Source organism: Melanotaenia boesemani, chromosome 5 (assembly GCF_017639745.1).
Source record: "Melanotaenia boesemani isolate fMelBoe1 chromosome 5, fMelBoe1.pri, whole genome shotgun sequence".
In the NCBI taxonomy this organism is placed as follows: domain Eukaryota; kingdom Metazoa; phylum Chordata; class Actinopteri; order Atheriniformes; family Melanotaeniidae; genus Melanotaenia; species Melanotaenia boesemani.
The window spans coordinates 25,502,070-25,516,361 of NC_055686.1; the positions used below are offsets into that span (position 1 = coordinate 25,502,070).

The 14,292-nt window shown below is 37.5% G+C and overlaps 1 protein-coding gene and 1 long non-coding RNA gene across 2 annotated transcripts in view; both read right to left on the reverse strand.

The window, feature by feature from the left end:
- The window catches only part of LOC121639980 (titin-like), a 618,411-nt gene that overhangs the window by 436,069 nt on the left and 168,050 nt on the right, over positions 1–14,292 (reverse strand). The window lies entirely within an intron of this gene.
- On the reverse strand, positions 10,164–10,611 carry LOC121640107. Its single transcript, XR_006010361.1, has 3 exons — positions 10,576–10,611; positions 10,414–10,461; positions 10,164–10,326 (listed from the first exon to the last, which is right to left on the reverse strand). It is a non-coding gene; the product is annotated as an uncharacterized LOC121640107 (long non-coding RNA).

Here is a 14,292-nt window from a genome sequence, read left to right on the forward strand (position 1 = left end):
GAGTAAAGTGGTCCAGGCTGGTTCCAGCCGCCTAACACGCTGTAAAAATTCACGTATAGTCTTTCTTCAAAAGCTTGCGCAATTTCTGAAGTTGTTCTCGTCTTCATTTTTCTTTTGCTCCCCCCCTTCCTGATCCTCTTCTTCTCTGGTGTGTTTCTTTTGCTGGTTGCATGTCAGCTATTCTGATCAGCACTGCCCGGCAATTTCCATTGGTATTGCTCCGCTTCATGTGTCATGCAACAAATAGCTAAGATCCCTGAAAAACTGACCAAAATACACGCGTAACTGGAGAAAGATGAAACTCTCCATCCGTCTGCGTATCCATCTTCTGTGTCGGGTATAAATGGCCTTAAAGATGTTGGCTAGAGCTGTGAAACCTCAACGAGTGTCCATACACACTGGTTTGTATGGCATGTGCCCGTTTCTTTTTCTCAGCAAGTCACCAAAGTTTACAGAAAGATGTCACTCTTCAGCAGATTGAACCCACAAAAGATCAGAGCCTCAGGATTGGATCAATAAAATTTTATTGTGTACAGGAAGATGTCTCAAGACTGTTATATCTGGTCCTTGGCAGTATGCTGTGGACGTAAGAGAACTGAGTTTAAGGACTGAATGACTGTAGGGCAAAGTTTCAGGTAAATAAACAATGTACCAGCAGAAGTGATACAATCCTGATCTGGAATCTCCACCGGGAAACTGCGAGTGACAACAGGAGATAATGTAAGAAGAACTAGAGGGTTACTAGCACCGGGTTATTCTGATTCGGACAGAGCACTCCAAGAGCTCCAGTATTACCTTCTTTTCATCCTAAAGGGAAATAAGCTTGGTCCAGAATCCAAATCCAATCCGTAAAATAATCTGAAGGTAGGGATGTTATGCTCGAGCTGATCTGCTCGATCACATTTCGAGCATGTGACATAGAAGTGTTGTGAGTATTGTCTCTGAGCATTGATTCAGCATGCCAAAAGTCACGTGATAGACCAAACGAGGCCTCGTTACGTCATCAGCGCGTATCGAGCAGCAAGCGGGATCTTTGAAGGAACCGGGCTTGTCAATCTCTCAGATTCCAAACGCTGAGGAGACCGCAGGTTTTTGAGAGGAGATTCTGTAGCGATTGTGCGACATTGCATTTTGAAAACAAATTTAGGAAAAGCATCACATCAGCATGAGCTTATATTGACTCACATTTAGCTTTTAGAGATTTGGGGAAACAAACGTCTGCGCAAGACGCCGTTGCCAGAGTAACAGCTGAAGGAGCTCGGAGTATGAGAGAAGGACGGAGCAGGCGGTGCCTTCAACATCACAGGTAAGCTTAATTCCCCTTTCTTTATATAGATGTTTTTTAAATAGCCTTGCAAAGAGCAGACTTTAAAGTTAATCATAAACTTCACCCAGAAGCATCAGAGGAAACGTCTCAGTCTACAGCTGCAGAGGAAAAACCACCACCTGCAGGACCTTAGACACCAAGCTGGTTTCTGATCACCATCAGCAGAGAATTTAATGATTTTAAACTTGGTTAATTCCAATTTTGTTCTTGTGTTTCTTTCAGGTGCAACCTCTCCAAAGCTGGAGAGGTAGTGTGCCAGAAGAGGAGCAGACTGAAGCCTAACAGAAAATATGTTTTTAAATAAAAAACTATGACACATCACAATGTTACCAAAGTTTTTTTCTCATAATACATTTCAAGATTCAAAGTGTCTTTGTCATTTGCACAGTAAGGAAACAAGTTTCCCTGAACAATGAAAATCTTACTTTGCCGTCCAACCTGAATGTCATAAAACAGTATAAAATAAAAATCAACAATTTGAAAAAAAAAAAAAAAAATAGAAGATAAACAAAAAAACTGAGTAAATAATCTATGTACATAAATGTGCAGTGTCCTATAAACTGTTGTGCCACATTTAAAAACAATCAGCTATGCAAAAGAAAACAACTCATGAGGTAGACGATAACCCGCATTTGCAATATCTATTATAAATAATAAGACACATAAAACAGTAAACACTTTTATTACAACTGTATAAAATAACTAACACAGTCACTATACCCGTTACACAAACACTCCTTCCCTCATGCCTTCCCACTGAGTAACTACTATCATTACAGATTAGTATACTTCAGTTACACCACAATTCTGTTACCTAAACAAATGTTACCTCATACCCCTCCTTCTTATTTATATGAACAACAGAAAATAAATATGCACTCGGATGGTAGGTTACGTATCGTTTATTGAACACGTATTCAAAGTTGAGATAGGGATGACAGATGTGAGGTGTCAATGCTGTCCTTCTGATACATCAGACTCCCACAGCCAGCAGATGGAGCTCTTTGGTTTGGTCAAATGATTCAGAACAGCAAGCCATTTTCAAGCATTTGGGTCAAAGTTGGCTCGATGATTCATGAGGCCTCGGTTTCACCATCCCTAACTGCAAGCGACAACAGGAGATGATGTGGGAAGAACTAGAGGGTTAATAGCACCGGGTTATTATGATTCAGGCAGAGCATTCCAAGAGCTGCAGTATTTCCTTCTATTCCTCCAAAAGGAAAATAAGCTTCATCCAGAATCCATATCCAATCCGTAAAATAATACGAAGGTCAAAGTCCAAGAGAGCTGCAAAAAAATAGAGCAAGACATTACCATACCGAAACAGGCAGATACAGGGAAAAAAAAAAAAAAACACCAGGAAGTTAGAAAATTGGTCAACAGGCAGATGAGAAGGGCTGGAAACGTACCGGAGTAAACGCTGATTATCTGGCAGTAAGCAGCAGAGACTCCTGCTTATCAAGGGAGCAACACAGGTGGAAAGTATTAGCAATCAGGGTAAAGCAATCAGAGTCAGAGGTAAGATGCCTTCAGAGGCTGCTGGGAAATCCCATCTCCAACATAAAACTTTAACAGAAAGATGTCTCATTAGCAAAGACCTTGATGAGAAGTTTGATTAATCTGAATCAGGTGTGCTGGAGTTGGAAACCTCCAAAACATGCAGGGCAGGTGTCCCCATAGACCAGGATGGAAAAAGACTGAATTAAATAATAAGGAATATTAAGAAAATAATCATGATAAAATAAAGATGAACGTGAAGTTGAACTTCAGCACACAAATGCACGAATGACAAACCAACAGTTTATTTAAATTTCCAAGTAAGTGATGAAACTTACAAGCTGTCTCCATCCTCTCTGTGATGTTATTTGTGCTAACATGGTTGTTGCCACTGCAGACAACAGTTCTGTTCTCAGTGAAAACGGTGATGTTGAAATTGTGGAATGACTTCTGAGGTGGTCTGCAGCCGTCTTCATCACAGACGGACCACAGCAAGGTGTCCTGGATGGAGCAGTTTACTGTGACGCTGCAGGATCCCTCAGTCAGGTTGGAGTGGTGCTCTGACGTCATCGTCATCACTGGTCTGGGAACCATGTCTGCAACAGCCAAACAATCAGATAACATCATGATATATTGGCGCCCTCCTCTGGCTGCCAGCTGTAAACACAAGACAGTCATCAAACATTCAGATGTGTGTTTAATGTTTTATTTAAGATATGTGAAGCTGCAGTGTAAAAAATCATCCTTTTGTAATGTCTTGTAAAGACAGCAAAAATTTATTTGCATTTTCTACCAGGTCAATACTCAGTACAGACAAATAAATAGAAAAGATCAATGTATAGTACAGGCTAAATACAAAGTACTGCAAAAGGACCTACCTTGGATGAAGACTTGAAATGTCTCAGATACTGAATTATAATCACTTTATAGATACTGGTGTCGTTGTCAGTCAACATTTTTATACAAAGGGAAAAGTTTCTGCGACCAGGCCGTGTTTTCTCTTTATAGCTGGAATTGATGCCTCTCTCAGTATGAATAACTTTACCAGAGAATTCCCATTTACCACCAAAATATGGAGGATTTTTACTGACATTCAGACACAAAGTTGTTTCTGAGAACATAATATGTTGCTTTTGGATGTTCTGCCAAAGTTCCTAAAAAAAGGAAAAAGAAAACGTTCAAGATAATTTTTAAATACACAGTCACAGCCTTTCAAAACAAAGAACACAGAGCAAACATACGGAAATAGGTGATAGAAGGAAAGTGGACAAAGAGCTCATTTTAAAATTTATTTTACATTAATTTAGTGGCATTGTTGTAAACAAATGTCTGAGAAGCTAAAGTGAATGCTTGTTAAAAAAAACATTTAAATAATCACTTTTTGTCTGTTTATTTTCTCGTTATTTAGAGAGTTGAGCAGGATAGGAAACATATTCTCCAAGATTTTACTTAATTTTTTTTAAATTTAGTTAATGGTCAAAAATGAATAAATGTACTGATTTCATTTATCATAAAATAACTCATGTGAAAAATATTCATCACTACAATGGTGTTACAGTCATTTTTGTATTTTTTGTAATGAAAATTAAATTAAAGCACATTAACTAGTTCAGACATCCTATATGCAAAAATGAAAGAATGTCATAATTGATCTTATCTGTAAAAGTCCAGCAGCTCAGAAAAGAAACATTTTTTGGACGCTCATCGTTATAATCTTAACAAGTGTGGAATAGGAACGCATGGCGTGTTAAATAGTGCAGCAAACCATGAATCTACCCAGAACAACACCACCAGGTGCCAAACTCAGGAAACGAAAGAGAAAAGAAAAAAATAGAAAAGAGTTCCAGCATTAGAGAACCAATAAATAATTTATCTAAATGCAGTCGACAATCTAGTGTTGCTTCTTTCAACCATGATGCCTAACGTCCCACAAAATGTGAGATAGCAGTAAGTTATTTTGTGTTAATGCATGCCATAGGGAAGTAGGGCTGGTTTGTGTATCTTTGAGACCTCACGCTGCAATTATGAAGTAATAAAGTAACTGGCTAAAATTCTGTTTGATTTTACTTATTTTATTTGGTGTTGCCTTCAACCATTACTAACAAATAATGTAAACTAATAACTGCAGTTTCTCCCTGTGTGTCAATAACACCCAGACGGTTACTTAATACAAGCACCAGAATAAGAAAACTGGAACCACAAAATGTGTAACTGCAGCTTTTTCTAAGTGAATAGATAAATATTAATGCACCATCAAGTTGATGAGCAAATGTTATCTTATTATTACCATTGTATTAAAAACCTGTTACTAATCATAAAGCAGCATTCTGAGAAGCTTGTATATTTGTCTTCTTACGTAAATTACATGTCCTATAAGAGAGGGAAGTTAATGATATGCCAGCCATTTATGTTTTAGTTGGCAAGCTTCAAGTTCTCTGTGAACGGTTTTTATCTTAAAATGTCATAAAATAATTTCACATTTTCTTTTTTTTTTTTCTTTTAAACTTGTTCCGTCCAACATTGTAGCAACAGAATGTTTACAATTTACCAAGAGTCTGGAACGAGTAAACGTATATAAGGTTTATTACAGGAGAAGTATTGAATACAGTTTACTTGCAAGTAATGAGAGTAGTCGTCCCGACTCGCATGAAGTCAGGAGAGACTCTGGGGAGGCAAGAGGAAAAACAATAGTTCTACATTTCTGTAGAAAGAATCCTCCTTCCTGAAGACCTTGGGTGGACACACAACTCCAAGAGCTGGCGTCAAAACAACCTCACATAGTTGTGTCTCCACCAGAACCAGTCTGACTAAGGGTCTGAGGAAGGAGCAGATAAAGGTCATCTTACCCTCGTAGTGAACTTTTAACAGAGCATGTACATGAAGAGAATAAACCTTAAAAGTGAATAAAAGCATGATGAGTAAAAATGTACAATGTAAAAAGTAACAACCAGTGTAAATACAATTTATAAATGAATATAGTAAAGGAAGTAATTATAGTTGTGATTATAACATTAGGTAAATAAGTAACATTTCTTCACAACACACACACACACACACACACACACACATAATGTTTCCCATGAATTATATATTTTTTTTAACCTGAGTTTATTGTGGATTTGTTATTTTACTATTTCAGGGAAAAAAATAACATTTTTTATCACAATTTAGAATGTGAATCTGTTCAATTATTGTTCAGATTGTTTTCATCTTTTGTATAAAACTGTACCAATGTTATTTTCACAATCATTCAGAGTCACTGTGTTCATATTGTTGGTGCAGTTTTATTTGGAATTCTAGTGTTTTGAAATGGCGAGTTTGTCAGATTGTGTTTTATGTAGAGAACCTGTTTAGTGTTTATAAAAATGTGTCATTTTGAATTGTGTTTTGTGTTATTGTTATTCATTGTTCACGTGTGTTCAATAAATATTCATTAAAATGTTCAAATGTTTAATAAAAACATATTAAAATATCCATTCAGTTCTGTTCACTCATCAGTAGGTGGCAATATTGAGTCAAATGTTGGTAATTGTGTCACTCAACTGTAGAAGAGAATCAACTGATGTTTCAAGCTGTTTGCAAACACTGCAGCTGCAACATTACAATGTTTGACTAAATGAATAACGTTATAAATGCATAAACTTTTTATTTTAACATATGCCATAAATGATAAAGATTTCTTTTGAGACATGAGATGCAGAATTGGAGAACTGCTGGTGTAAAACGGTAGGTTGAAGTGCAGTTTAGTCCGTTATTTACCTGATAATAGCAGTTATATTTTATAATAGATTTAAGCCAAATGTATTAAGCAACAGGATAACAGCACATAAATAGTTAATAATAAACTGCAACCTGTAAGATGACGATAACATGATGATGAGCTTCTGCAGCTGATGCGACGTCATAATCAGTGACAAAACCTCCTTTATCCATTTTACATCAGCAAGAAACCTTCTAACTCCATGTAAGCTTGATTTGGGTAAAATATTAATAAAGTAATGACACAATCAAATATATGATGATAATGTAAAACACAATACCAAGTTTGATGACATTATGTCCAATTATTACAAAAACCATAAAGTTTTATTCATTTCTTGAAAAATAACAGTTTTGGACACAAGAGGTTTGAGCCCGACAGCAGCGATATGACGATGATCGATCGTAAGGAACAGCATGTTTGATGACACAAATATTGAGATATTTGTCAGGAAGAAGACATTTTTATTTTTCCATAGTTTTGTGAAGAGATGAAGTGAATGAAGTAAAACCTACAGTCATGAATTCCATGTTGCTTTGTAGTGATGGAAGAGAGAGTAGTTTATTTAAAGAATGGGTTTATATTTAATCTGGTGAAGAATAGAATGGATTCTTTTTTATTTATTTTGCACTATATGAGAGATAAACTGAAATATCGTCCATGTTTTTGATTGACTGATTAATTTTTATTTCAAACAACAAATAACACAAATTAATCAGAGTAAATAAAAAAGTACCAGTTGCTATAGAGTCTGAAAAGGAGCAGGATGAAGTTTAAAAACTTATCTATTCCTGCCCCCCTTTTATAATCATAATTTTACTTTCCTTTTTTTTCTTTTTTTTTTTTTAGGAAAAAATACATACAGGAAAGAATGAATATAAACATGTATATGGGGATATTTTCTTTAATCAAGAGCATACTTGTTTGCTTTGACAGCAATCAATGACTGTTCATTCATTACAAAGAGTTCTCTGCAACCCTTAAATATACAACTCCACATATACTCCACAAACAATGTCCAAACAATCTGATTTGTGTTCACCAACCATCACATACTGTTGCCTTTTAGTTAAATAGCTCTGAATCCATTTCAGCACAACCCCTCGTATCCCATACCGCTCCAATTTCTTAATGAAAATACCATGGACAAAATAACCCTGCTGCTAATAGTTTCTGATCTATACAGTTAGTAATTTCCTCTATTAAATGCATTATCGCCAAAGATGTTGATCTGTTGTTTCTAAATTGAGTCTGATAAGATATTATGTTTGTTATTAAATCTATCCAGTCTTTTTATAAATAACTTTTCCAGGATTTTAAAAACTGTGAAAGCAATGAAACAGGCCTGTAATTTTTTTAAATTTGTGTTTGTCTCCTGTTTTGAACAATGGTATAACTTTTGCAATTTTCATTTTACTTGGAAAAGTTCCTGTCTGAAATGATGAATTGCAGATATGTGTTAATGGTTTAGAAATTCCCAGAATAACCTTTTTGAGTATTACCATGTCAGTTTTATTCCAGTCTGTTGATGTCTTATTTTTGCATTTACTTACTGTATTATCTCATTTTCTCCAGCTTTACATATAAACAATGAGCTAATGTTTCTTGTTATTGTTTCTTCATCATCATCTTCAGGCACCATTTTCATTCTTTTCTCTTGCCAGTTTTGGTCCAACGTTAACAAAAAACTCACTGAAGCTATTGGTTTCATCATTTATGTTGGTAATTTTTTGCCATTATCAATAAAATAATTGGATGATGATATTTCCTTAGACCCATAGTTAATAATACCATTTAATATTTTCCAAATCTCTTTAATATTGTTTCTATTTTCCTCTAATACTTTACAATAATAATTTTTCTTACAGGTTCTCATTATGGTGGTTAATTTATTGTGTGAATTCTGTTAACGCTACACCATGGATGTATTATAGGAACTGGATAACGGACTGAAAATGGCGGCCCATTCATTTCTATGGAAGTTGCTCACCCAGCGCATACGCCGAAAAAGTTCTCAGGCTTCCGGGTTACTTCCGCATATTGGGCCCATAGAGCATGCGCAGTAGTGTCACCTCCCATCATGCTTCACGTCACTGTGAACGAGCAATGCGCAGCCCAGTGACCTGATCCAGCGACGCGCGGTCACGACATTAATCTGCAGTATGAGAGCTGTACAAACTCAGATGATGATTTTCTACGGCACACGATCGGACCTCGATGTAAAGTAATGATATAATATACGTGGAAAAAGTTGTGTAGTAATTGTTAAAATGATGGTTTGTTTTAATCTGATGAATTTCTATATGGGATTCGTAATAGCCCAATATAAGTCAGTCTATATTGTATATTTGTATAATCCCGTGTCAAATTTTCACGATGACTTACAATTCCTACCTTTATTCATGAATAATTTCAGGCACGTCTTTTGTAATAAATGTTAGAAGTCCTTGTTAATGCATTATTTCATTGTGCTACCCATGCATATTCTCTTTATTTTTCTGCTATTCCCTGGATGACACCAAGATTATCAATTGCGTCTCTTAAAATGTTCCTTTCTTGTGTTTTGCCGGATTCCACTTTGTTAAATGCTGCAGTTTTTTAATTGACAAAGAAAAAAAAACTTTGTTTAAACTGAGGACTATGTTAAGGAAAACTAGGCCACTTGGGTTATCACCATTCTATATTTATTATGTAGTTATGTATTTTATGTATCGTGATTTCCGTTAGGGATTGAAAATGGTTTTGTAGGCTATTTTACCTAACTTGGCGACATTGTGTCGCTGTCATGAAATGGCTCAACACTCCCAAAATATTTAACTGTATATGTATAACAAAATATCACTGACAGCGATGCGTCAAGACTGTTATTCATATTTTATTTGAACTAACGAAAATAGAATAGCAGCTCATAAGACAAAATATTTTAATTAAAAAAAATTCTATTGCCCTCTGGGTGAACAGTGTGATTAAACTACTTAACAAAAAGTGAACTAATGTGAACCAAAATATAAGAAATTAACAAATAAAAAAAAAAGCCACCCTCACTTTCCCCGATCTATTCATGGGCTGAATCTCTCTTTACATAAAATAAACCAGTAAAACGCACTATCAGGTGGTTTAAACAACAACAACAAATAGCATAAAAAGAAAAAATAAGAACGAAAATAAATTCTAAATAAAAATAATTTACCGCACCTGACAGTGGGCTTTAACGACCTCCGAAATATTTTTTAAAAAAATATCATTTCCCAAAGTGGAAAAATGAACTCCGTCACGCAGGAATAGACCAGGGCTGTCAAATCTGATGTGAGGGTGACTTACCACCAGACAACCCATTTCTTGAACAAACGTTTTAATCACACTGTTCACCATTTCCTCGCTTTGTTTAAGCGTCCTGGCCTGCCAGACTGCCACCGCCGCCGCTGACAGATCTCTGACCAGACCACCACCAGCGCAGGGAATTTCCCTTTGAGCAACTGCATGTCCCTCTTCATCTCTCCAACCAGCTCAACAGACTTGCTCTTCCCAAGGTCGTTGCTGCCACAAGCAACGACCAGGACATCCGGGACCGTCCGTCCTTGCAAGGCTTGATGGAAAAAGGGGATAAGCCGATGCCACCTCAGGCCACCCCAGCCAAACCAGTGGACTGAAGCGTCCAGCCCGAGATTGCAGCCGATGGTGTCCCTGGCTCTCTCCTCTCCCCTTCGGACATAACTGTCCCCTATGATCCATATGCTTTTTTCTGTGAAAGTATGATTTGCACCCATTTAGAGGATATTAAACCAATTCAAAAAGGTTTTAAGCTTCTCAGATTTTTTTGCTCACTTACTGGAATGCGCTGTCGTGGGTGCCATTGAGCTCGTTTCTGCCATAGTTTCTGAAAGGCCACGATAAGTTTAAGTTTCAAGATTTTGCTTATGTTTTTTTTTAGGTTTGAAACAAAATTTAAATATGACTAACATTAATGATCCGTAATTAAATAAAAGCATACCTCTCAAGATTCCCTCCAACTTATGATCAGCATCAGTAGCAGTATGGACAGTGGGGGAGGGGATCGGAGCATGATTGACAGCAAGATCAAAATTTAAACAATGCACAAATTTGATACAGTCCTCTTTTGCCATACGTCTGGACCATGGATGTATTATAGAAAATATATATGGTCTGGACGGGTGAACTTGCGGCTAACTTTAACTGCGACAAAATGCCGTCCTGTGCAGCCATCAACTGCATCAACCGATCAGATGTGGAAGGCCAACAGTTGTTTCGGTAAGATGGTATCAAACAAACATATTTTAAAGACATTTATGAATCCATTCGATCTCTTTGTTTGCCCTCATAAGACATCCTTGTCTGTAGCTGGTAGTATACTGCATGCTGTCTTGCTTTTGCTTCTGTAAAACAGTGTGTGTGTGCATATATATATATATGCATATATATATATATATATATATATATTTATATATATATATATATGTGTGTGTGTGTGTGTGTGTGTATGTATATATGGCATGACTAATGCTCTAAACATACGTGCATTTGATCATTTGGTGGAATTGGACCAAAATGATGGAGACAAGGAAGGAGTGTGGTGAAATTAAATGCTTTATTTAACTTTAAGAGAAACAAAAACTTTACTGGCTTGAAAATGAAAAGGAACACCAGAAGTGATGAACAAGTGGGGATGAACACAGACAAACCTACAAAGGCAAAATACTAATAATAAAGCAAATACACGTGAGACACATAAGGTTCAACAGGATGTATCTTCTGGTGTGACAGCTTCCCTTTGGGTGACAGCAAGAGGCTGCGTCACTGGATTGGAAATGTGAAGCGGAAGGCTTGGACTCCAAATAAAAACTCCAGATTGTGTGCTCTGCACTTTAAAGATGAGTGCTTCACATTGAGTGGCGGGAAGAGGAGCCTCACATTAACTGCTGTGCCCACAATTTTTGATTACACACATGAAGGTAAGTGCTTGACCACTCAGAAAAATGTATGTGTTTCACACAGTTTCACACTCACAGAAACACATATACATGATCATTCATACTCAACAAAACATACACAAAGTGTGGCAGAGGTCTTGGATAAAGACAGTGTTGTTGTGATACAGGATCAATATAAAAACCACGTTGTTTCTGATGTTCTGGATCACAATTACACTGTCAAATCATCAGAAAATGAAAGTAAAGAACACACTGCTGCCAGTGACACTGCTTTCGCTGAGACACTGACAGCAAATGTGTCAGTGGCAGCAATAAAAACCACAGAGCACAACTATATTTTGAGGGAATCCCCCAAATCGTTGAAACGACAATTAGAGACTAAATTATATTCAATGGAAGAAAAATTAGAGAGCTGTCGTAAAAAATTGAAATTGGAAAAGGAAAAGTCAAAACGACTGATGCAAAAAGTAGATTCCCTGGCAGAGGTTATCAGTGTCCTGAAGGAGAAGAGCCTGATTTCTTCTGGATGTGCTGAGATGTTGGAGAATTCCTTCAGTGACATTCCTAAGGAAATCCTCACCAGGATGGAGCATGGAAAGAGGTCCAAAGTGTCAGAGGAATTGCGATCATTTGCAATGACTCTGCACTTCTATTCTGCCAAAGCTTATGCTTATGTGCGTGAATCTTTTGATCTTGCTTTGCCCCATCCAGACACCATCCGGACCTGGTACAGCAACATCTCTGCAGACCCAGGATTCACACATGCATCATTCTGTGCAATACAGGCGCATGCACAGGACAGGAAAAAAGAGGGCAAAGAAACAATTTGTGCCTTGATGATGGATGAAATGGCCATCAGAAAGCATGTGGAATATTCTGCAGGGAAATACCATGGATATGTAGATTTTGGCTGTGGTACTGTTGATGACAGCTTGCCACCAGCAAGAGATGCGTTAGTTCTCATGGCTGTTGCTTTGCATGAGTCCTGGAAGATCCCTGTCGCATATTTCTTTATCGATGCACTGACTGGGGAGGAGCGCGCAAACATCATCAGCGAATGCCTCCAACGACTTCACCATACTGGAGTCCGTACAGTATGGGGCTATTATTGTAGCAATATTATCTACAAATCCGTGTTGAAAGTCACAAATGCATACAGAGAGTCGTGTATCCGTATCTTAATTTGTGTGTGCACAGTTGGATTCGCAAATGTGTAAATAAATCCACAAATGTGTGATGAGATTTCTGTGTCTGTAAGAATCTGCAAATGTGTAAAACAACTTGTGTGTAACCCGGTTTGCAAATGTGTAAAAAAATTCCACAAATCTGTATTTAAAGTTGCAAATGTGTAGACCAATCTGTAAATGCGTGCTAAGATCTGCACATGTGCAGACCGATCTGTATCCACAGAGAGACATGAATGCCTGGAGTATTTCAGCTACAAGACCCAGAAATACAGACAAATCGCTGGTTACGAGTCAAGCAGCTTCTGGATTGGCTCTCTCTACACACGTGGATTTTGCTACACTTGTTCCGTGAGAAATCCACAAATGCGTGCCAGGATTCGTATCCGTAACGCTTGGGTTTGCGTGCCCTGACCGCTGGCTCACAGGCTGCCTCACTCCGGCTGCCGTTGGTTCGCTTGCTCTGCTTCTACTGAGTGCGCGCGAGTTTCACCAGGGCAGGAAAGATGGCGGTGGCTGCTAATAGCGAGACGGATCAGATGTTTGGGGCCACAGATAATCCGTGGGTAAGTGACGTTCAGATTTTAAAAACAAATACAATGTAACATATATAATGAAATACAAATGTGAAGTTATGGAAAGGCTATTAATTTGGTAATTAGTAATGCAAGTGAACAGGGCTATTGCCTCTAGCCGTTAGCTCTGCCATTCATGATCTTAGAAGTCACAAATATGTTCGATTGTATAGCATTCTTTGTGAATTTGGTGTAATTGTTAAGTCAAACCTCCGTTACATCTTAAAATATGGCAAATACAGCATTTTCCAACGCTGGTCCTGGTACTCTTATACTACATGTTGTAAATGTCTTCCCCCCCTCAAACACTCATGATTCAAATGAGTGGGTTGTTATTAGGCTTTTGAAGTTCTTGATGATAAGTTGATCATTTGAATCAGGTGTGTTTGACACGCATTTGTGGATTTCTCACGGAACAAGTGTAGCAAAATCCACGTGTGTAGAGAGAGCCAATCCAGAAGCTGCTTGACTCGTAACCAGCGATTTGTCTGTATTTCTGGGTCTTGTAGCTGAAATACTCCAGGCATTCATGTCTCTCTGTGGATACAGATCGGTCTGCACATGTGCAGATCTTAGCACGCATTTACAGATTGGTCTACACATTTGCAACTTTAAATACAGATTTGTGGAATTTTTTTACACATTTGCAAACCGGGTTACACACAAGTTGTTTTACACATTTGCAGATTCTTGTACAGACACAGAAATCTCATCACACATTTGTGGATTTATTTACACATTTGCGAATCCAACTGTGCACACACAAATTAAGATACGGATACACGACTCTCTGTATGCATTTGACTTTCAACACGGATTTGTAGATAATATTGCTACAATAATAGCCCCATAGTACAGTGTCATTGACATGTGATGGACCATCTTGCCATTTCGCCATGCTGAAAGCACTTGGCACTGATTTAGATCCCAAATCAATGAGACCCTCCTTTCCAAATCCAGCTGATGCCTCACAAGTTGTCCATGTGGTTTTGGATGTGTG